At 45.2% G+C, this 25022-nt stretch overlaps 1 protein-coding gene and 1 long non-coding RNA gene across 7 annotated transcripts in view; one reads left to right on the forward strand and one right to left on the reverse strand.

Moving 5' to 3' along the window:
- LOC137532414 (uncharacterized) overlaps window positions 1-3917 on the reverse strand; it is a 63604-nt gene extending 59687 nt beyond the window's left edge. For both annotated transcript variants that reach the window (XR_011023924.1, XR_011023923.1), the window contains exon 1: window positions 3728-3917. This is a non-coding gene — a long non-coding RNA (uncharacterized lncRNA). The remainder of the gene's footprint in view (window positions 1-3727) is intronic.
- A 5948-nt stretch (window positions 3918-9865) lies between these two features.
- ATP2B2 (ATPase plasma membrane Ca2+ transporting 2) overlaps window positions 9866-25022 on the forward strand; it is a 386993-nt gene continuing 371836 nt past the window's right edge. For 2 of the 5 annotated variants that reach the window (XM_068252867.1, XM_068252862.1), the window contains exons 1-3: window positions 9900-10122; window positions 10822-10923; window positions 16856-16920. The gene's annotated coding sequence lies outside the window, so the exon portion shown is untranslated. Of the gene's footprint in view, window positions 10123-10711; window positions 10727-10821; window positions 10924-16855; window positions 16921-25022 lie in introns of those variants that run through there. The other 3 variants (XM_068252864.1, XM_068252865.1, XM_068252866.1) reach the window with 3 other exon arrangements.

Consider the following 25022-nt stretch of genomic DNA (forward strand, 5'->3'; position numbering starts at 1 on the left):
GCCCTTTCACACTGGCGCGGTGCGGCAAATTGCTTCCGCAGCCTAAAGAAACCCTATTAGGAAGTTCATACTTCGCATGTTGTGGTACGCTGCGCTGGAAGTGTACAATTTAACGCTAGTGCAGAACTACGTTACCATGCGGAACCCGCGGCGATCTACGTCGGCCTGGAAGTCATTCAGCCTGATTCACAAAGCGGTGATAACTCAGTTATCACGCCTAAAAGACTTTAGGCGTGATAACCTTTGCACCACCTAGTTATCACCGATTTGTGCTGCTCTTCGCGCGAAGCTCCCGAGCGCAAAGTTTTGCGCGCGCAACCGCGCACGCAAAGTCCCATAGGGCTTAATGGACGCTGCGCGCGAAGCGGGGGCGCTGCGCGCGCGTGCGCGGTTGCGCGCGCAAAATTCGCGCGAGTTTCTTATCATGCCTAAACTGAGTTTAGGCGTGATAAAGGGCTTTTCACTGGCGTGCAAACACTTTGCACCGCTTTGTGAATCAGGCCCATTGTCTGTTGAAACTATTTTTTTTTTTTAAAGTTGCTGTTGCATTGTTGTGGGGCGCATTCGCGGAAGCATATTTTTACAATACGCTTCTACATACCCAAAGCAGGAAGTGATGGCAAGCGTGTGTTACTTCCTGCTTGGCTGGTGGCCAAACAAGAAACACTGTGTAATAACGCAGTGTTCCTTGAAGGCCTGCTTTTGGTGGTGCGGTGTGGCGGGTTTGCAGTGTGAAACCAGCCTCAAGGAAATAATTATTGGGTCCCCTGCTGACTTTGCTTGTTTTCCTCTGACCAACAAAGGACCACTCTACTGTATAATTGTAATGGTAAGTTTATTGTAGCTGTAAGGCCCGGCGGTTCACATCTGCGTTATTTTATGAAACTTATACTATACAAACGGAACGGATGTGAATAGATCCAATGTTAACCTATGGATCCATTCACATGCGTCCGTTGGTATGGATAAGTTCCGGTCCCCGGATCTAAAAAATGCTGCAGGCCCTAAGTTTCTGGACCGTTCTGCCAATAGGGACGGATCCGGACAAAAAATACTGCAGCACTGGGGGCAATGGGAAACGGACCGTTTCTTCCTACTAGTGAAGAAAGGGACCGTTCCATGGGGGATGGGCCGACGCGATCCTGATCGACGGGAGGGTGAGGGGAGGGTGCAGCAGCTGGGAGCGGGTGGGCTAGGGAGGCTTTATACATACCTTATCTTCATAGGCAGCCGGCGGTAGAGGCTTGTCTTCTTCCACGTCATGTGACTACATTACGTATCATGTGACTAGTCACATGACACGCTGTGTAGTCACAGCGGAAGAAGAGGAAGCCTCTACTGCCGGCTGCCTATGAAGATAAGGTATGTATTGCCGAGTGAAAACGGATCCGATCAATCATTGATCAGAGCCGTTTTCACTAATGTGAACAGGGTCACGGACGAGCCATCTGGATCCAGTGAAGCGGAGACCGGATCCGCTCACCGGATCCGTTTGGCTCAAAACGCAGATGTGAACCGGGCCTAAGAGACAGAATAACAACAAAAGAACCTACAAAAACCCAGAGCCCCAAAGTTAGAGCTTGATGTGCATTGTGATGAGTGAAATATATATTTCATTCCCTATCAAAAGATGACTTAGTACATGGTGGCAAAACCCTTGTTGGCAATCACAGTGATCAGACGTTTGTTGTAGTTGGCCACCAGAGTTGCACACATCTCAGGTGACATTTTGGCCCACTTCTCTTTGCAGATCCTCTCTACGTCAGTAAGGTTTTGAGGCTGATGTTTGGCAACTCGAACCTTCAGCTCCCTGCAAAGATTTTCTATTAGATTAAGGTCTGGAGACTGGCTAGGCCACTCCATTACCTTCATGTGCTTCTTCTTGAGTCAAATCTTTGTTGTCTTGGCCATGCGTCCTAGATCATTGTCATGCTGGAATGCCCACCCATGCCCCATTTCAATGCCTTGGCTGAAGGAAGGAGGTGTTCACCTGGGATTTGATGCTACATGGACTCGTCCATTGTCCCCTCAATGTGGTGAAGGTGTCCTGTGTCCCCTTAGCAGAACCTCCCCCCAAAGCATAATGTTTCCACCTCCATGTTTGATGTTGGGTATGGAGTCTTAGTAATCATAGGCAGCATTCCTCTTCCTCCAAACATGGTGAGCTGAGCTGATGCCAAAGAGCTCAGTTTTGGTCTAATCTGACTAAAACACGTTCACCCAGTTTTCCTCAAGATCATTCAGATGTGCATTGGCAATCCATACACAAAGGTTATTTTGTGTGTGTGTGTGTGGTGTGTGATTTATACATAGGGAAAGGCGTATGTAGGTGGAGCAGATGGATATATGGGGAAAAGAGTGTGTGGAGAAGATTGATATAGTATATGAAAGAGGTGTGTGTCTGGAAGAAATGGATATATATAGTGAAGGGAGTGTATAAGGAGGAGATGGATATGTGGGAGAGGTGTGTATGGAACAGATAGCTATATGGGAGAGGTGCATGTGGAGGAGACAGTTATATGAGAAGTAGGTAAGGAGTAGTTAGATTATCTAGCAGAATGGTATGTGGGGGGGATATATAGGTGTATGACTGAGGAACTGGATATTCAGGAAATGGAGAGTATATGAAGGAAGTTAAAATATAGGGGAGAAATATATATATATATATATAAATATATATATATATATATACGCACACACACACGATATGTAACTGGCTGTTTCTGCTCTCTGTTACCCCCCTCATTCTGCACCTTGTTAGGAGAGTGCAAATCTGCAATCATTTGAATCACATCTGTCTTTTTGTCGTGACTGCTGCTGGAGATGAATGCTGGAAGAACAGTGAGATTTCAGAGCTGGGAGATGTCTCTGCGGCTCTGACAGTTCCACCTATATAAATATTCAGCAGCACCAAGGAATCTTCCTGACTGCAGCTTTAACCTGTTGGCTGCTGGTTTGTGTTGCTTCCTGGGAGAGTGTGAAGAGTGGGCAGGGATGTAACCCTGTTTGTGCTGTGTGTACAGTGTGTGCAATGCTCATTCAGCTCAATTGGACAAGCTGTGGGGGGGGGGGGGGGGGGGGGGTTTCACCGAAAGAACAGGGAATAGAATAGAATCCCTTTAGTTGTCCAATCATGTGCAGAAAAGTTGCCATTTTTTAAATTGTACATTTTTCCAAAAGTCCTCACTGGTAATTGAACTCAACATTTCACTTTTAAGTGATGCAATGAATTCTGCCATGAAGACACATTACTGCAGATGTATTGTGAGTGTGACCTCATACATAGGTTTTATACTGGGCCCTGAATGGATTCAGAACATTCCAGGCCTTTGTCCATCTACCACTGCTATCTGTGATCAGTTGTGTCCTCCCTTCCGGGGCACAACTCCAACTCCTGAGGTCCCAGAGCAGAGCGCTAATCCGACCAGGCCAGGACAGCAGTTATTCAGGAAGTGAGTACCGGTAAATGCCATGGAAATGCTGCCTTCAGCTGCTGTCATCTGATGGTTATCAGCCTAGACTCAATGCTGTATGGAAGAAGACAGACTGAGCTAGAGAGAACCTGTCACGCAGAAAGGCAAATAATGGCTATTACACATTACAATCCCCCTTTTCACATATTTCAACCAGAAAGTAAATCCCTGGAGCTGAGCCACGTCACAATTCTTTAAAAAATTAGCACCCTAAACAGTCCCTAAGCTAATGGGGAGGTCGTGAAAATAAATACCTGTTCTGACGTCTGGTGGCCATATTTAAGAAGACTACCGAAGCTCTTTGGAAACTTCCGCCTGTGTTGCCTTGGCCTATCCCCAGCTTAGCAGCCTCCAATTCTAGGGGCAGATTGTGGCCAGATCCTTGGTGGTGGTTTTGAAAAAAAAATTGCCAGTGCCCATTCTTGAGGGAGGCGCAGCGATAACCTGCCTGGAGAGAGGACACCATAGCAGGTTAGTATTTAATTCAACCCCAACCCCCCACCACCATTCGTCCTCATTAAAAAGTGTACCTAAGATCGGCGCTTGGGGGGTATTTATACTAACCTGCGGTTTGCTCCAGCCCCATTAGGTGCGTGGTGTCCCTTGCCATTCCCTTTGGCCACTCTGCTTTGTTGTAAATCCCCCCAGTATTCTGGCCAGTCATAGCCAGTCGTGCGCTTCTGCACATGTGTGGCCGGCCGTGCTACTGTGCCCGGGAAAGTTCTGCACCTATGCAGTGCAGAACGCTCCTGGCTGTGGAAGCGCGATAAGGGTTGCACAATCCGCAAATGCCCGGAAGGGAGCGACGGCCAGATTACCAGGGGGATTTACAAGAGAACGGAGCGGCCAGAGAGGATGGTGAGGGACCCCACGCACCTCATGGGGCTGGAGAAAGCCCCAAGTAAGTTTAAATAAACCCATACGGTCCATCTCAGGTACACTTTAAGACAGACTCTGTCAGTTTTAATTTAGGTAAGAGGCAGTGTAGAGACATATTGTAGAAAGTAACTTATTCAGGATACCACTGAGGCTAAGCCTAAAGGTGGCCACACACCATACAATTTTTTAAATATCTGTTCAATTGAAGAATTGCAATCAATTTTTCTGACTGATTGTAACATTTCAAAAATATGACCAATGTACCACACACCTAGGTTAAATTTTCCCCCAATTATGATAAAAATGATTGGAAACTATACCAAAATTGCTAGGGTGTGTATATTAATAAATTGACAATCCAACACACACCATACAATCTTTAGAAAGATTGAAGAAAAATATCTGGCAGTCCAGATCGATTAAAATCGAAGAAAACGGGAAATCCGATCGGATTTTTCAGTCGAATGAAAAAAAAGCTTTCGATTTTTTCGGGAGATATGATCGTTTTTTATCGAATTACTGTAAAATAGGATCATTTTATTGTATCGTGTGTGGCCACCTTTAGGCTCAACACACACCATACAATCTAGGTTGTTCAATCTTACCACTTTCATGTAGTATAAGAGCTTATACAATCAATCATCCAAGGTATTTTCAATCTGTTGGCCCTTATACTACATAGATTTGGTAAATCTGTACAACCAAAATTGTATGGTGTGTGTTGAGCTTAAATGTGATCCAGATTTTGTTTTCTGATTTCACTAAAGTTTTCTAGGGGTTTTGAAAAGTTCTCATTAGCCCAAGTTTCCCACCAATTGGTGCTCACTCCCAATTACTCAGCTGCCAGAACAGTGCGGAGGAATCAGCTGCTGTTCACGCTCTGCTTTACATTTATAGAATTTTCATGCAACACATCCCCCAAAAAAATACAAAACTGCAGTTGTCTACCACAACCTGAAATGGTCAGCTATAGTCATTTAAATTATAAGTGGCCACTGGGCGTCACCGTTATTGAGTTTTTCCCCACCTTCTGTATAACAAGGAGCTGTTGGTGCTCAGTAGGATACAGTTTGCCCAAGAAGCCCACTGTTAGGACAGTGCTTGGCCTTTGCCAGATACGCTGTTTCATAAGACTGAGTGTGGCACATCTTCTTTCTGGGTTTAGAGCAGGGGTCTCAAACTCAATTTACCTGGGGGGCCGCAGGAGGCAAAGTCAGGATGAGGCTGGGCCGCATAAGGAATTTCACAATCGCGGCGCATCGCCGCCTCTGCCCGCCCCTCTCACTCTTCCTTCACAGAGAGGGGCGGGAAGAGACAGCAATCCGTGCGGTGATTGACGTCAGGAGGGGCAGAGCTTTCAGCTCTGCCCCTTCCACGAAATCCCGGCGGGTTGCCCCCCGGTCGATTTGGGGGCTCTGCAGCCCTTGTTTAGCGGCGGGGATGCGGCGGATTACTTGGGAGCACTGAAGCGAACTATAAGGAAGCTTTTGCCGGCAAGGGCCACAAAATATTGTATCGAGGGCCGCAAATGGCCCGCGGGCCGCGAGTTTGAGACCCCTGGTTTAGAGCTTACCATGACCGTTGCCAGGAAGATTATCCATTCAGTGGGAATAACCCTGAGGTCATGTTTACATTTCTGCAGAGGATTTTCCGATGGTGGAAGGCCTGCTTAGGTTTGCAGAAAGATGAACAGCCCTCATTGGACTCTCCGCAGCCATACTGAAATTGAAGCGCTTTCAAGGAAACATTGTGCAGTGACCTGGGTGGCACATGTGATCATTTCCTGATCTGGAACCAAGTGGTGGACAGGTCACCTGAAGGAATTTTCTAGCGAAGACTGATGTGTCAGGACCTTGGAGGAGCCTGTAACGAGATTATTCTCTGGGTTGTGTTTCAAATGGGCTTTCATGAAATGAAATAAATGTAAACCAGATCCAAAAAGATGCCAAGAGAATGGACGTGAGAGCTTGAGTTTCCCCTTAGCGAAGGCCTCTTCATGCACCGTTTCCAACTTCATGCAATTGCAAACTGCATTTTTTTGGCCACTTGCGCCCTTGTAGCAAGTACAGGAATGCAGGAAAATTGCATCTGGTCCGGCAATTTAAAACTTTTGTCCCCTACTCCAATGGTAATTGTAAATGCACCATGCAAGCCATCCACATGCACGCTAATTGCTTAGCAAAACATGCAATGTAAATAGAGGGAATTAATGCAGAGCGTTTGTGATGCCAATGGCTATTTTCAGTGTGACACAGGCCTTAGAATACTCCTCGCTTCAGGTTCCCTTTAAAGCACATCTGAAATGGATCAAAAAAGTCGATTTTTACTTAATCCTCTGTAGTCTTTTACGTCCCCGGGTGTCCTTCAGGTCCCCTCCATTGTATTGCTGTACCCTCAGAAAGATCTTCAACTAGAACTTCAGTTGCGGCCTAGTGTGTATGCACGGCCCCGTCTGTGTGCCTTCTCAATCACTCTCCCACCGCTAGAAGCACCTGCACAGTTCCCAAAATTATACCACATATGCACAGAGACCGCAGATGCGCAGAAGCATGGGACTGGAGTTCTAGTGATAGATCTTTTGGAGGGGCAGTGGCACGATGGAGGGGACCTGGAAGACTATACCGGGGGGGAGGCTATAAGAAACCCCAGGTATGCAATTTTTTTTTTTTTGGTTTAATGCAGGTGCACTTTAAAATGAAATACATAAATGCCACATAAAATATATATTAACAACTTGTTCTATTTCAAGGGATCACAGCGTCAGAATAAAGAACTTTCCTGCTGTAAGAATAAAGCCCACTTTGTAGTTGTTTCGCTAGTACGGTGTCCAGCTGAGCTGCTATGCAACCTGGCATTTATACATAATATTAATCTGGATTATAGCATATTACAAAAAGTCTTTGAGTTGTAATACGTTCATTTGAGTGTGAATGCAGGTAAGTATTGTCAACTTTAGCACCAATTCTCCAAAAGTTTACTTGGCTCATGAAATGAATGAATTTGATACATTATTAAGTTTGGGCTGAGTGGTAATTTAGGTAATATAATTTGATAAAAGTTATTCAGTTCTATATTGTACATACTTTTGTGAAAATACTGAGAAGGTTGAACACACAGAACGCAGAGGTGTTGTTAAAAGAAAACTTAAGTGAACATAAAAAATGACTTTCACTTACCTGGGGCTTCTACCAGCCCCCTGCAGCTGCCCTGTGCCCACACCCTCATGGAACGATCCTCCGGTGCCCCACAGTGACTAAATTTCAATTTCGGCGACAGAGCCAGACACCAACCACTGTGTCTGCACAGCCCGGTCGCACGAGTCTTCGATCAAATCATTCCATGACGACGCGGGCACAGGCTGGCTGCAGGCGGCTGGTAGAAGGCCCAGGTAATTTAAACTCTTTTTTTTATTGTTTAAGTTTCCTTTTAAAGTGGACCGGAAGATTAAAAATAAAGAAAGAGTTACACCTAGTTCGCGCATCATCGCTAATGCTACCGGAAGCGTCCTGCGCAGGCGCATTATGAGAAAATCTCTACTGAGCCTGCACAGGACCCCCCTGGCTACTAGAGTGCGTACGAGGATGCATGCAGCCAGAGCAGCGCCAGCGCAGTGGACGGCAGCTGCACAAAGTGAAACCGGGCCGCAGCGGGGGACTGGAGGATAGTTTGGTAAGGGCGTGGGCACAGGGTGGCTGCAGGGGGCTGGTAGAAGCCTCAGGCAAGTGAAACTCTTTTTTTTCTCACATGGTGTGGTGTGATTTGTGCATGGCCTAAGAGCCTACCGCAGTGCACCATTACATACAGTTTGCTCCACGCCGCAGACTGCACCCACAGGGATATCGCCCTGACCCCACCCCCTGAAGTCTAAGCCAGTGACGTCAGAAACATTTGACTCTCAGTCACACTCCCGGACAGGAAGTGCGTCATCTCAGTTTGCCTATATGCACACAGCTACCAACTTTAATTTGCCAGTGGTGCTTCTGCCTCCCATTGCATCATGTACTGGACCATTTCCGTCACATCGCGTAGCTCTACGGGTACTGTGACACGTCTCACAGAGATTAATGGCCACTACGGTGAGCTGCAGAGTACTGTGACACGACACGGTAAGTATGAAAGGGACATCAATCTGACCAGTAGCAAAATTTATCTGTGCACCTGTTCTGATTGCGTCAGCTACCAGAATGAATATGCCCCAGTGTTTTACCAGTCACTGGTAGATCTAGGTAAATACTCAATTTTCCAGTCTGGTCATGTGATATGACAGCTCCATACAGGCTGGACATGTGACGTGACAGCTCCATACAAGCTGATCATGTAACGTAACAGACAGCTCCATACAAGCTGATCATGTAACGTAACAGACAGCTCCATACAGGCTGGTCATGTCCCATGACAGACAGCACCATACAAGCTGGTCATGTGATGAGACAGACAGCTCCATACAGACTAGTAATGTCACGTGACAGACAGATCCACACAGGCTAGCCATGTGACATAACAGACAGCTCTGCACAGGCTAGTCATGTGACATGACAGCTCTGCACAGGCTAGTCATGTGACATGACAGCTCTGCACAGGCTGCTCATGTGACATGACACACAGCTCCATACAGGCTGCTCATGTCACATGACAGTCAAACAGTTCCACACAGAGCTACTGCAGTTCCAAAGCATGAGGCAGCATAGGACATACATGGGATACAGCAATCACACAATACGGTAAAGGTGGCCACACACCATACAATCTATTAAATATCTCTTCAATTTAAGAATTGCAAGCAATTTTTCTGACGGATTGTAACATTTCAAAAATATGACCAATGTACCACACAACTATGTTCAATTTTCCCCACTTATGATAAAAATGATTGGAAACGCTGAGAAAATTGCTTGGATGTGTATATTAATAAATTGACAATCTCACACACCATACAATCTTAGGGTGATTGAAAAAAAATCTCTGGCATTCCGGATAAAAAAAACAGGAAAATCGACAACGAAAAAAAAACGGGAAATCCAATTGGATTTTTCAGTCGAATGAAAAAAAAACTTTCGATTTTTTTTGGGAGATCCGATCGTTTTTATCGAATTCCCGTAAAATCGGATCATTTTCTTGTATCGTGTGTGGCCACCTTAGTACGGTCCTACTACCTCCCTCAGCATGATCAGACTAGTAGCAGTGAGAGGAAGCGATGCTTACTTAGCCGAACTTCATATGGACATGCCCCTCATAATTTATCAGATTGTTCTCCCCAGTGCAGACAGAGTGCACACACCTCCCGCCCCGTCACACACGCACCGCCCTCTGCCCACCCTTCTCAGAGAGAACCTCCTCCCCTCCTCTCCCGAGTCCCCGAGGGTGATTTGCTCATGCTCACATGACTACCTACCTTCTATCCCTGGCCTGCAGGCTGAGGCACGTGCACGAGCCTCTCCCTCCTCAGTCTCAGTAGTTTATTTTCTCCTCGCAGCGACAGCCCGCCAGATCCTCATCACGTGACGTGACTCGTATCTTCCGTTCCTCCTCAGCGGAGCCGCGGTGGGCTGGTGAGGTGAACAGGAACTCGAGGCGGCCTATCCACACTGTATGTCAGTCGGCTAGCCACACTAGGGGGCCAGGGGCTGGGCTTCAGTGACGGAACTGTAATGATAGAGCTCCAGTGACAGAGGGTGTGCCAGTAGGACATTTTCCATGGTACACCAGGTTTCAGGAAGTGCACTATTGTCAGGGATTTAGTGACAAGCCTATAATGTATGACATAACTTTGGTGAGTGTGACAGAGCTTTGATAGAACTTGTGTGATTGCTCACTAGTAATAGGACTACAGTATAATGAAAGGACTCTCTGTACTAGTGACATAAGTTCTATAGGCATACCACCCAACTTTTTGTAATGAGAGAGATGCATAAGCCACGCCCCTGTCACATTAGTCACACACAAAGATTTCATAAAAATAGGTTTTATAATTCATACCACACTGATCCTTCCTATCCCGGTTCATTTTCCTTCATATTAACATTTTAAAATTAGTGATACGTCAATTTAAAGGATGGGAATAAAGTTTAAAGTAATTTAAACACATTTTTTAGTAGAAAAATATACATATATTTACATAGAAAGAGGGACAAATGAGGAGGGACAGTGCTCCCAAAGAGGGTGTGTTTAGTGCTTCAGAAGTTATAAAAGGCTGCAAATGAAAGATCGTGTTGCTGTACATGTAAATGGTGTGTGTTGTACAAAGAATAGGCAAGCAGTAAGAGGGGAGCTGCTGCACATGGCAAGGAGATTTATGTACATGAAAGGGGCAGGCTACTGTATGAGGAAAAAGTACAGAAAATAAGAGCTTGAAGAGGACCTGTAGTGAATGTAACGTAATTAATAAAATAGCTTAATTTTTTACAATATTTATAAATTAGTGTTTTCCATTTCTTCACCCTCATTTACATTCAGAATTTTTTTTTTACAGGTGGCGACATCGGTAGTCCTGTCAGGTGCAACTCTGCAGAATGTTTGATTCTAAAATTTCCGAAGCCAGAGAAAATAAATTCTCATCTCCCAGAATGCTCTGGTAGGAGAACTCCACATAAATAAATGGCCTAGGCTAAACATCATATCTCGCCATATCTTTTCTCTGAGATACCTTGATAAAGGGGGACCCTGCAGGACCCCGAAGCAATCTTTGGTAGTGATTGTATGTTTAAGTGCATCATGGGGCAATACATTTATTAGTCCCTGTAACAGGGTGCAGAATCTCTTTTTCACTTTTTTGATTGGATTGCTAATCATTTTCCTGTTCATTGGTTCAATGATCATTTCTGATTGATCGCAAAGATCGGATCAGGCGCTTTTAACAAGGGTATACATACAATTCTTGAAAGCAGTCTAAAAAGTAAAGGCAGTGTTATAGGGGACGCCTCCACACTTGTTTTTGTCAGGTTTACACCTCTGTTGGTAGGTAGGAGCTTTTTAGCTTTATCCTAAAGAACCAGTTCCTGCTACACAGCCCTGGAAAACTTAGCGGGGATGGTCATTTTGCCCCAGACCATTAACAGTGGTTGCTAGGCTTTGCTACCTACCTTTGTGAGTACAGTACACTGACGGTGCAATTACACCAACCTGTAGCAATACTGCACCATTGGGCTCCTAATCTCTCTCTTTCCTCTTAAATGATTTTGGGGTTCCGGTAACCACATAAATTATCAGGATAATTGAACCAGGGCTGTGGAGTCGGTCTAAAAATCCACCGACTCCGACTCCTCAGTTTAGGATTCCACTGACTCCGACTCCTCGACTCCGACTCCTCTAATTTGCATATTACAATTTTGTTGATTAAAAGTATGTAACATGAAATTCGTCTCTTAACTGCCAAAGCTTAGGAATTTTACAAGACAACTGAAGTGAGAAGGATATGTAGACTACTATATTTATTCCCTTTAGACTAAAACTAGTCCTTGGTAAGAGTACTTGTAAAAGGTACAAACCGGAACAAAGAACATCTATCAGGCCCTAGGCAATGTAAGTGTGGGTACATGTAAGAGTGATGTGCAGGTACTCTGCAGGGGAATGAGGAGATTGTAAACAGACAACACCTCTGTGTTCAATGTGCACAGCATTCTCAGTAGATTCCCTGTAGCTCTGTGGGGAGTGCATATGTAGAGTATAGTACTACTGTGAAACAAAGTAAACCTGAAACAGATGAAATTAAAGTTGTATACATACCTGGGGCTTCCTCCAGCCGCCTTCAGGATAATCAGTCCCTCGTTGTCCTCCTCCACCACCTGGATCTTCTGCTATGAGTCCAGGTACTTGAGCCAGTCGGGCGTAGTGCGCATGCACACACTCCGCCGCCAGGAGCATACTACACCTGTGCAGCACTATTGCACAGATACAGAATGTTCCTGGCTGTGGGAGCGGCATGCGGCCGGACAGCGCTGACTGGCTGAATTACCAGGACTCATAGCAGAAAATCCGGGTGGTGGAGGACAGCGAGGGACTGATTAGCCTGAAGGGGGCTGGAGGAAGCCCCAGGTATGTATAAAACTTTACTTTTCATCCGTCTCAGGTACCTTTTAATTTGTAGTCACCAAACCAAATTTTAACAACATATCAAATTATTTTATTTCATCAGCAAATGGAGTGCAAACATTTGCATAAATCATCATCAATGCAGAATTATTTCCATCTCATTGACCGTCTCACCAGGGCTGTGGGGTCGGTCCAAAAATCCACCGACTCCGACTCCTCAGTTTAGGATTACTCCGACTCCTCGACTCCGACTCCTCTAATTTGCATATTACAATTTTGTTGATTAAAAGTATGTAACATGAAAATCGTCTCTTAAATGCCAACGCTTAGGAATTTTACAAGACAACTGAAGTGAGAAGGATATGTAGACTACTATATTTATTCCCTTTAGACTAAAACTAGTCCTTGGTAAGAGTACTTGTAAAAGGTACAAACCGGAACAAAGAACATCTATCAGGCCCTAGGCAATGTGACTGTGGGTGCATGTAAGAATGATGTGCAGGTACTCTGCAGGGGAATGAGGAGATTGTAAACAGACAACACCTCTGTATTCAATGTGCACAGCATTCTCAGTGGATTCCCTGCAGCTCTGTGGGGAGTGCATATGTAGAGTATAGTACTACTGTGTAACAAAGTAAACCTGAGACAGATGGAATTAAAGTTTTATACATACTTGGGGCTTCCTCCAGCCACCTTCAGGATAATCAGTCCCTCGTTGTCCTCCTCCACCATCTGGATCTTCTGCTATGAGTCAAGGTACTTGAGCCAGTCGGGCGTGGTGCGCATGCACACACTCCGCCGCCAGGAGCATACTACACCTGTGCAGCACTATTGCGCAGGTGCAGAATGTTCCTGGCTGTGGGAGCGGCATGCGGCCGGACAGCGCTGACTGGCTGAATTACCAGGACTCATAGCAGAAGATCCGGGTGGTGGAGGACAGCGAGGGACTGATTAGCCTGAAGGGGGCTAGAATAAGCCCCAGTTATGTATAAAACTTTACTTTTCATCCGTCTCAGTTACCCTTTAATTTGTAGTCACCAAACCAAATTTTAACAACATATCAAATGATTTGATTTCATCAGCAAAGGGAGTGCATACATTTGCATAAATCAGCATTAATGCAGAATTATTTCCATCTCGTTGACCATCTCTATTAGTGACACAGCTACACATCAGGCTTTATTCTTACAGCATAGATGTTATTTAGTATATATAAGAGATTCCTGTGTACACATCATATATACAGTCACAATCAGATATGTATATCTGACCTTAAAAATACGGGGACTGCTTTATTGAAGCAGCACAAGTAACTAATTTTGATTGATTTATTTCATTTCTGTGGACTAAGCACAGCTATTACTGTATATATACTGTATATATACATTATTTTAAATGACTATTATCTGAGAAATAGAAAATTTTATCATATTTTCTATTTTAATTACAGTTACAAATTCATTAGGAGTCGGAGTCGGTGCATTTTTCCCGACTCCGACTCCGACTCCAGGCACCCAAAATTGCCCGACTCCACGACTCCGACTCCACGACTCCGACTCCACAGCCCTGTTAGTGACACAGCTACACGTCAGGCTTTATTCTTACAGCATAGATGTTATTTAGTATATATAAGAGATTCCTGTGTACACATCATATATACAGTCACAATCAGATATGTACATCTGATCTGACCTTAAAAATACGGGGACTGCTTTATTGAAGCAGCACAAGTAACTAATTTTGATTGGTGTGTTTCATTTTTGTAGACTAAGCACAGCTATTACTGTATATATACATTATTTTTAATGACTATTATCTGAGAAATATAACATTTTATCATATTTTCTATTTTAATTACAGTTACAAATTCATTAGGAGTCGGAGTCGGTGCATTTTTTCCCGACTCCGACTCCAGGCACCCAAAATTGCCCGACTCCACGACTCCGACTCCACGACTCCGACTCCACAGCCCTGAATTGAACAGACATCGATCCTTCTGGAAATTAATCATTAATGGGCACATTTACATCCATTTCTGTCAATTAAGTTACTGATCCCATTTGAATGGAATAACGCTGCGTTTGACAAAAATGCATGCATCCAGGGCAGAGGCAGAGGCGAGAGAGGCTCCAGCCTCAGGGCGCAGTGTAGGAGAGGGCGCACAACTCGCTCAGTTATCATTCCCCTATTGTGTTTGAAGCAGAGAGAAATAAGAAAAGCGGATACATGGCAGTGACTGCAAACAAAATAACTAGAGATTAAGGTGTTATGGGGCACCTCTTAGTCTAATAGCAACCAGTGTGGGGTGGGAGGGATGGAGCGGCGCACTTTGGTGTCTCAGCCTTGGGTGCTGGAGGACCAGGTCCTGGCTCTGCATGCATCAGTACATTATCATGCAGTGAGAATGTCATACAGTGCAACCTACGCATTTCTGAAGTCCTTGCTTATCACATACTATACTGAAATGCCCACAGCAACACATATTGGGCTTGATTCACTAAACCATGATAACTCAAATATCACACCTTATCAAAGATATCACACCTTATCAAGGTTAACACACCTTATCAGAGTAACATAGCGAGCACTACAAACCCGCAGGGGCTCAGGGCAGGACGAGTGCCATTGCCAATTAGCAGGCATACGTTTGCAGTGCTCGCTATGCTACTCTGATAAGGCGTGTTAACTTTGATAAGGTGTGATATCTTTTGATAAGGTGTGATATTTGAGTTATCACGGTTTAGTGAATCAAGCACAGTGGGCCATATGCAATTCACTTTTTCACCTGAGTTTTCTCCTAGGAGATAATTTTTCATCTTCGATTTAAAATACCTTTCCAACACCTTTCAACTAATAAAGTACCAAAACGGAGGTGAAAAGGTACTATCAAATTATTTTGAGTATTTTCTTGCTTTCTGGTGGCTTAAAAAGCCTTTTATTGATACGTTTAAAATTATCACCTTGGAGAAAACTCAGGTGAAATAGTGAATTGCATATGGGCCATAGTGTGAACAAGGCCTAACACTGCAGAATCATTCAGTGCATGCTGTGGTTTTATTGGAACCAGAAGTGTGACAAGTTTGTCAGTGATTTAGTCAAAGGAAACTTGTAGGGGAAAAAATGCCCCAAAATAGGTATTTACCTGAGTAAAGGGAATCCTCTGGATAGTCCAGAGCATTCGCCGGCCTACCTCCTTCTGCCGCACTGTCTACCAGCCTTCCTGTAGCTCCCAGTGACTTTCTGGCGTCTGTGCACGGCTCCCGACTTGTCATGTGACCCAACGCGGGTCACGTGACATGCTGGGAGCCGTACATGGAGGACACCAGAAAGCTGCTAGGAGCCACAGGGAGGCTTGATGTCACTGGAGGCTCGGTGAGTATTTTATCCTGGAGGGGGGGGGAGCTTTTTAGACCTGATCAAGCTTCTGGTAAGCACACGTATCTGGCATCAGGCGACCCCCACCAGTGCCAGATACTGGGGACTTTGCTGTAGTCACAATTTACCTATGTCCACTTTAGTGATTTATTTGTATTGTGCTCAGGAGGATGCCTTTGTATGTTAAAGAGGAACTGTCGCGAAAATCTTAAAATGTAAAACACATACAGTACAAATAAGAAGTACATTTCTTCCAGAGTAAAATAAACCATAAATCCCCTTTCTCCTATGTTGCTGTCACTTACAGTAGGTAGTAGAAATCTGACATTACCAACAGGTTTTGGGCTAGTCCATCTCTTCATGGGGGATTCTCAGCATGGCCTTTATTCTTTATAAAGACAGTACCTGAAAAATATTTGTACAAAGATGCTGGCCAGCCTCCCTGCTCACCGTACAATTACGGACGGAGCCACTGCCATTCATTAAGTGCTTTTAAAAATAAAGAAAACCCTATGAACCCCCTATGAGAAGATGGGCTAGTCCAAAATCTGTTGGTAATGTCAGTTTTCTACTACCTACTGTAAGTGACAGCAACATAGGAGAAAAGTATTTTATGGCTTATTTTACTCTGGAAGAGCTGTGCTTCTTATTTGTATATGTTTTCATGTATTTTAAGATTTTTGCGACACAGGTCCTTTAAGGACAATTCCTCTTTCTGCAGAATTCCCCTTTAGTTTCACATGGTATATGAGGATTAGCCATGTCATGTAAATATATATTGCAGCTCTGATTTCTCCTGTGCCATGTCGCACTGTCTCCCAGTATCACCCAAATCCCTCCAATCCCCGGAACAAGGATCTCTATTCATTTCTGGAGCTAACATGAACAGACGCTTTCCCAGGGTTCAGAAGTTTGGGAACACCCCGTCACGGGAAGGAGGAGGAGGGAGGGGGGTCAATGACTTTATCCATGGAATTGTTCTGTATATTTTTAGTCTGTTGGGAACGAGCAGTTTAAAAGTGAAGCTTTGAGTATTTCTGTACTTGGAGTGGTTAAGTGTGTATAAATAATTTATTTCTGCCCTATGTCCTGGCACACAGGCACCCTGCAGGAAATGGAAAATGGAGGCCAAGCCTGGGAGCTGAGAGGACAAGAAAGACTGCAGGTAATAGTCACTGATAAGGCACAGCAAGGGGTGTCCCCCTCTCCCTTGCATGCTGTTCTTAGAGGCAAAACAGTGCTTTATTTTATGTGTCTTGGAGTATGATTGATGAGCACTCTTTCCTCAATGTTTAAGCGATAAACCTTAATCTAGGCCCCTTGTAATGATAGCAATGTGGAAACCGTACTTCCTTATCACAGTAGTTGTGCTTTGAAAAATTTCACATGCTCAGTTTGTTTGTAATAATCATATTATTCCACAATAAACAGCCTTACAGGCCTGAGCTTCCTCACACTGTGTCTGTGGGCGCCTCTGAGGCCTGTTTGCTGGGAAAGTACAGTTTTGTCTTGTGCTGGCCTGCACAACCCCTGTGTGCAGACAATTCTATACATATATTTTGGCGGCACCTAGTAGTGCCTTCTATCAGACTTCCGAATGTGGTAAATAGATTATTTAGTATTTATATAGTGCGGCCATCTTCCGCAGCACTGTACAGAGTATATTGTCTTGTCACTTAGCTGTCCCTTATGCTGGGCATACACTGTGCAATTCTGCGCCGGCATCGAGCCGCTGGCTCGATGCCGGCACGTCCTCGCTGGCACGCGGATCGATTCCCGCTCGGCCCCGCCGGCGCTTTTAATCAGCGCTTCGTTATTTCCATTGTTCTCCCCGCCGGTATCGAGCACAGAATCGATCCGGCGGGGTATGGGACAGGTTGGATCTTATCAATAAAACCATCAGCGGCTCGATTGATAAAAACTATTGCACCATTTATGCCCAGCATAAGAGAGGCTCACAATCTAATCCCTACCATAGTCATATGTCAATGTATGTATTGTGTATTCTAGGGTCAATTTAGGGGGAAGCCGATTAAACTATCGGGGGAGTGTAAAAATAGTGATCTGTAACATAGAGGGAAATGCGCACTGAGTGTACCTGAAGTCAGATGTTTGTAGTCATTATCAAAATTGTTTTTATTTTAACTTACTCTTTAACTCTGAAATACATGTTTTTACATGGCATTAGTGAGACTACAACTTAAAAGTGCAGACGTTTGAATACTTAAAGAGAACCTCTAGACTAAAAATTTACAGCAGCACTGAAAAGGCTTGGTGTTTCTTTAACAGTTTCACAGCATCAGAACTTTGTTTTTCTTACCCAAGCTTCATTTTTAGCTGCTCAGAAGAAAACTGCCAGGGCATTTTTCCCCTGATGCTGTGCAAAGCATGATGGGATTTCTGATGTTGTTGTTCTCGTTCTGCTGTTTTGAGATTTGAAGCCTAGAGCACGCAGCTGGGAGGGGTGATCAGGACACAGGACAGTTGGAACTGTGGGGGACATTTATCAGGAGTGTCTGAGACAAAATATTGGTAGGGTTTTAGAAATCCGTGCAGAACTGCCTTAGATATTTTAACAAATCACTATATAGTACAGATTCCTTCTAAAACTGTTGTAAAATAGAAGTAGATAGGAAGGTCTCTCAGACAAAACAGTGTGTGAGGGAAATTGCTGTTACTGAGGTAACCAATACATGTGCTGTATTGATACCAGCAGGCTTTGAGGAGGAACCCTTCACAAATCATGCCTAGTCTGCACTGCTGCAGTGCATCTGTAGAACTGCTATCAAGCACTTCTTATTCTGCAGCTGTTTAGGGATGGATTCACACTTTTCTTAACTGTAGTGCTGCTCTAGAAATCCATGCTAAACTGACACTATTAACTAGGATTTAGAAGGTTCTTATTATCAAGCAAAACTGTTCTCCCTGCTGGTTAGAACAGTTTAAATAGAACCCGAGACGGGGTTCTTACATCGCAATCCTTATACAGAGGCTGGGTCTGTCTATAGAGCCCAGCCTCTGTTGCTAGTTAGTTTCCTCCAAAGCCCCCCCCCTGCGTGTTGTCAGACCCCACAAAACACAGCCGCGCTATGCGGCTGTGTTTACTTCACGAATGTCAGTCTCGGCTGCTCCCCCGCCTCCTGAATCGCTCCGGTCGCCGCCCGCGTCCCTTCCCTCCAATCAGTGGGGAGGGAAGGGACGTGGGCGAGGACCGGAGCGATTCAGGAGGCGGGGGAGCGGCGAGACTGGCATTAGTGAGATAAACACAGCCGGCTGTGACACGCTGCGTGTCGCCAGCGCGGCTGTGTTTTATGGGGTCTGACAGCGCGCAGGGGGGACTTTGAAGGAAACGAACTAGCAACAGAGGCTGGGCTCTATAGGCAGACCCCGCCTCTGTATAAGGATTGCAATGTAAGAACCCCGCCTCGGGTTCTCTTTAAGAACAACAAACTGTCGATAATGCTTTGATAAATCTGGCCCTGTGTCTCATGCTCCCTGTCACCTCCTTTCAACCAAAAAGATGGCTGCCCCCATGAAATCACAAACATTTGCCTGTTCTTTTAAAACAGGGTGGGTAAAGGTGGCCATACACTTAAACATTTGCAGCAGATTCAACCATCAGATAGATTTCTGTCAGATGCCTGTCAGGTCGAATCTGACAGGAATCTATCTGATGTGTGCCACACACTAGGAACAGATTTCCAATAGATTTCAGAATGAAATCTGTTGGAAATCTTTTGAAAATCGATCTAAGTGCATTATTGGACCATTAGATCCAATGCCAGCAGCAGATCGACCTAGATTTTCCATGCAGTCAGAGAGGTCAAATCGATCAAAATCGGCTGCAAATCGATTGATCAGCTAATTCGATAGAATCGATTTCCGATCAATTAATGGACTCTACAGACTCGATCGATGGCTGAAATCGACCAGTGTATGGGCCCCTTAAGGGATTATATTACCTATCTATTTTAATTAACATAACTAATGTAACTTAATGACAGTGTGTTTGTTTAGGCTGAAGTTCCCCTTTAAAGTGTACCCGAGGCAGCCGTAATACAAAAAGTTAGGACTATTTTCCACAAACAATCGCAAAAGCAAATCACAAGCGCAAGCGATTGCGATTTTGCATTCGCATTGCATTTGCATTGCAAAATCACTCCAGAAAGGGATTGCGATTTACAAATCGAATTGCTATAGTGGAAAATACTTTTCATGATTCCTATGTTAAAGTAGCAACCCTAGCAATTTAAAAATTGCTAGCAATTTGCAATTGTGATTTGCTAATCACTCTCAGTGATAAAGGGCCCTTACATACTTACCTAGGTAGAGGGAATCCTCTGGACAGTCCAGAGGCTTCCTGAGTCCTCCTTGACCCCACCCATTTTCAGGCACACCTCCTCAGAACATATCCGACAAGAGCTTGTTGGATAGGTTATCATGGTCGCGCTCCTCTTCATGCATGCGCTTGGACATGCCTGCGCAGTAAGCGTATTTTCAATGGTAAAAAAATAAAAAGTGAACACAGGAGGTCTAACTAGCCTTGTACTATGTTTATCTCATCAAGGGCTGTATTGGTATGTAGAAGGAGTGCACAGAAATGTTATCGTTACTTACACTGTATACATAATGCACATTGCACAATTAGCGCAGCCAACGCTACCTAGGCAATACGATTGTCACAAGTGTATCAAGCATTACGCTACTTGTGTGGCGCACTATACCCTTGTAGTGCCTACATTACCTACTCATGTACTCAGCCAAATAACATTAAATTAGCCCCATGTTGGTTCAAATACGTTTTAAATACATTTTAAGGTTTTTTGAATTATTTAACAACATCATTTCTGTGAAGGTTCAGCTCACTTTTTGGAAGGAGCTTTGTCAATAGATTGACGTTGGGTTGGCATCTACGCAGTAACTTGGAGCCGCTCACGCACTGTTAAAAAACTCTGCATGAGCGGATACTGTGCAGGTTGTCTGTGCGACTTTGCAGTGCAGCCCTGCTTGTACATGGAGGGGTCGCGGCCGCGAGCAATTTTCAACATTAATGTCTGAAGTAAGGGTGCTCAACCAATGTGTTCAATTTGCGGTGATTGGATAGTACCATAAGCTCTTGCTCCTATTAACAGGTACCAGATAGTTGCTAAAAGAGCTCCTCTGCCCACCAGTAATGGTCACGCTGATCTGATAGGAGGTGGAGACCTTCCTTTCCAGTGTTCCACTCCCCACTGCTGAGTGCTATAGTAAGCTGGAATATAAGTTGCAGGGACCCTCATTCATGCTCATGGGGCTTCCTTAGGGGGCAGGGCTGTTATGTGCCGAGGAAAGGGGATACGCCATTGTTTTTTATTTTAATTCATATATTAACAAACATCCTGGTTGTAGGGAGGTTTATTTTAGACAACAGAAGCACAGCTGTCAGGATCTCACCTCCTTCCAGCAGTGAGTCAGGCACTTCCTGAAGTCAGTGGGGACGGCTGAGCTCCTTCTGGAATGTGGTTGGACCCTGAAGGGGTTCATGCTCGTGCATCCTCTGCTGTTGCTAGGTGATGGGAACGTAGTACCTGCTCGGCTTACACTCTCCGGCGCCACCGCTGAAATCAGGTAGTATTTGTGCTCCGTGGCTAAAGCAAATCACTTTTGAGGGAAGTCGTTTGTATTGGACACTCTGCAGATGGGTCATCATCATTGGACGGCTCAAGAATAAAATGCTTTTCCATAAGGCCCATACCCTCCTTGCAATTTCTCCAACAATGTTCCTGACGACCGGCGATTTTTTGAGCGACGAGCGGTTGTTTCTCTGATCTCGCGACGTCGGTACACGCCCAGAATCACATGAACCTCATTTAGCGTCTCGTGGTGATAACGACCATCGCGGTGTATCGGATCTTTAAAATCCCTGACAATTCCCGCACAAACTACCGTTATCGCTTGAAGTCTCATTTGTGCCCGTTGTGTGACGTCACGCATATCTGCCAGTCAGAAGATGGATTGGGGAGCATTTGTCGTCAGTGAGACATCACTGGATCCATCTTCCTGCGTCACAAGGTGAGTATCTAACTTAAAGGGACACTTAAAGAGAACCTGTAACAAAAAAAAGTTGCCCTGGGGGGTCTTCACCTCGGGAGGGGGAAGCCTCAGGGTCCCAATGAGGTTTCCTCCACCCCTGTAGCTGCAGACAATCCAGCGCTGGCTCCCCCGAAGTGTCCATCAATCCTCCCACGACAAGCCTGATAAGCGCTGATAAGCACTGATTTATTTACCTTTCCTGGCTCCAGTGGGGGCGCTGTTGCGGCTCTCCGCACGAAGATAGGCAAAAATAGCCGCGCAGTAGAGCGGCCCGACAGCGATTGGCTATTTCCGCCTATCTCCGAGCGGAGAGCCGATACTGCGCTGGAGCCAGGAAGGTAAATATTTACATCCCCGCTGTTCGGGGAGCTTTATCGCCGCCGCAGTGGGACCAAGGAGGCGATGCGCTCCGGGAGAGAGGCGGCCCGCTTCCGTCCGCGCTCCAGTCCCGAGGCGAGCGGCTCTATGCGCCGGGTCCCGGCTATCCCAGGCCGACCTGGGCTCCTCGCAACTGCGCTTGGCTCAAGGGATGACTTTCAATAGATTGCAGCGAGGTAGCTGCTCTGCTACGCACGAAACCCTGACCCAAAATCAGGTCGTCTACGAATGATTTAGCACCGGGTTCCCAACGAACATGCGATGCGCTCCGAGGAGGACGGGGAAGCCTCAATAGGATCCGGAGGCTTCCCCCACCTGAGGTGAGTATCCCCCAGGGGAGGTTTTTTTTTGTTACAGGTTTTCTTTAAGGCTAGCTAAAAAAATGAGTTTTACTGACCTGGGGCTTCCACCAGCCCCCTGCATCTGTCCAGTGCCCACGCAGTTTCGCTCAGATCCTCCTGTCCCCGCCGGCAGCTAGTTCCGTTTCCGTCGACAGGCGCTGACAGGCCTGGGAGTGATTCTTCACGTTCCTGGCCGTAAAATAGCAGTATAGAGGGCGCTATTGCGGCCAGGAACGTGAAGAATCACTCACGTTCCCAGGCCTGTCAGCGCCTGTCGCCGAAAACGGCGGGGACAGGAGCATCTGGTCGAAACTGCGTGGGCACCGGAACAGCTGCAGAGGGCTGGTGGAAGCCACAGGTGAGTAAAACTCATTTTTTAGCGAGCCTTAAGTGACCCTTCAAAGAGAATCTGAAGCGAGATTAAAACTCGCTTTTCACCTTATATTCAACAGGGACATGTTTGCCCCTGCTAAAACGCCGCTATCCCATGGCAGAACGGGGGGGTCTTTACCCCCCAAATCCGCTCCGGGGAGCGCTTCCTGTTGAGGCAGGGCTAATGGCCGCAGCCCTGCCTCTCAGCGCATCTATCAGCGCTGATCGCCGCCTCTCCCCGCCCATCTCAGTCTTCCTTCACTGAGAGGGGCGGGGAGAGGCGGAGATCCGCCGCTGATAGACGCGCATGGAGGCAGAGCTACAGCCAAAAGCTTTGCCTCCATGAGCAGCAAAATCTACGACCAAGTTGGTAGTGGATTTTGCAGGGGGGGGATTTGGGGGTAAAGACCCCTCGTTCTGCCGCGGGATAGCGGCGTTTTAGCAGGGGCAAACATGCCCCTGTTAAATATAAGGTAAAAAGCAAGTTTTAATCTTGCTTCAGAGTCTCTTTAAAGTGAACCTCCGGACTAAAAATCTACTCAGCAGAACTGAAAAGGCTTGGTGTTTCTTTAACAGTTTCACAGCATCAGAACTTTGTTTTTCTTACCAAAGCATCATTTTTAGCTGCATTTTTACCTAAGCTCCACCCATCAAAGAAAAAAAGCCCGGGCTTTTTTCCCCTGATGCTGTGCAGAGCATGATGGGATTTCCTATTTTGTTGTTCACGTTGCCTAGCAACTGGGAGGGCTGATCAGCACACAAGACAGTTGGAACTGTGTCTCATGCTCCCTGTCACCTCATTTCAACCAAAAAGATGGCTGCCCTCATGAAATCAAACATTTGCCTGTTCTTTTAAAACAGGGTAAGTATCTATTTTAATTAACATAACTAATGTAACTTAATGACAGTATGTTTGTTTAGGCTGAAGTTCCTCTTTAAGGACTGAGAGTTGCCCGTGATAGAGTTAGTTTGCTTGAGTTAGCTGCTGGGTGCTGATTTCTCCTGTCATTTGTTATTACCTCTGCCTGTGTGCTTGCCTTATCCCTGTACCTTGATTGCTACTGTTTGTGTATGACTCCTGGCTTGTTTGACCACAATACTGTTATATCCTTTGCTTGACAGATATCAGATTATCGTGTATGACCCTTGGCTTGTTTGACTACGGTATTTCAGCAATCCTTTACTTGTCTGTCAGTTGATGCATGTGGTTCATCTGAATAAGTGATTGTATTTTGTTAGATGCATATTTTTCTTGAGACCCTAACTAATTTGTACTCCCTGGTAGCACGGTAAGGGAACTTGTGACATTCAACACCCTATCTAACTTCAACTCCCTCCTACTGTGGTAATCAAACTGGCGACTTTGTGTTAACATAACCAGCACCTTTACCTTCTGAGCCACAGGAGAAGTTACGTTATTGTATTTTTGCCTTTCAGATTATTACATGTGTGTGACCAGTGCTTGGTCTAGTGCTCGACACTTACATTGCTCTCTCAGTATTTCCTGTGCTTACCCCTTGACTGTTTAACCATTCAATCGTGCCTATCTCCCTTTGGAGCGATTCCTGGTGGTACCACTATCTTTGCTATATCAGGTGCTATATCTTGCCCATTAAGGCCTGGGTATAACTGTGGTGCTGGGCAGAATCAACTTGTCTGTGGTGGAGATTGGGACATAAGGACTGATTCTAAAGGGAAGGTCCGAGCAAAATAAATGTCTCTTTAAGACAGCAGATCCACTGGTTCTTCCAACAGCTTTACTTTGCGTTATCAGTAAAAGCCTGCTGTATACTTTTAACCTAGTTTGTAAGCCAAGCTTTTTATGAATCGCTTGGTAATGCCAAAAACGTTGTGTCCAAATTATTAAAATACATTAATTTCTGTGCTTCATCAGGTACTAAATTAACCCTAAAGCTTGCTCACTGTTGTTAAATTCCTTGTAATTTTGGAGATAAAATGAAAGTGACCGGCAAAGCATCGCAACAGTGGAACCCTATGGCGGAAAATAGGATAAAGATGAGAATAGAAGAATAGAGATGCAATATCAAAGAAAAAAGGATTTTCTATTTATAATTTTTGATAAAACATTTTACTGTATTTTTAT

Source organism: Hyperolius riggenbachi, chromosome 9, assembly GCF_040937935.1.
Source record: "Hyperolius riggenbachi isolate aHypRig1 chromosome 9, aHypRig1.pri, whole genome shotgun sequence".
In the NCBI taxonomy this organism is placed as follows: Eukaryota; Metazoa; Chordata; class Amphibia; order Anura; family Hyperoliidae; genus Hyperolius; species Hyperolius riggenbachi.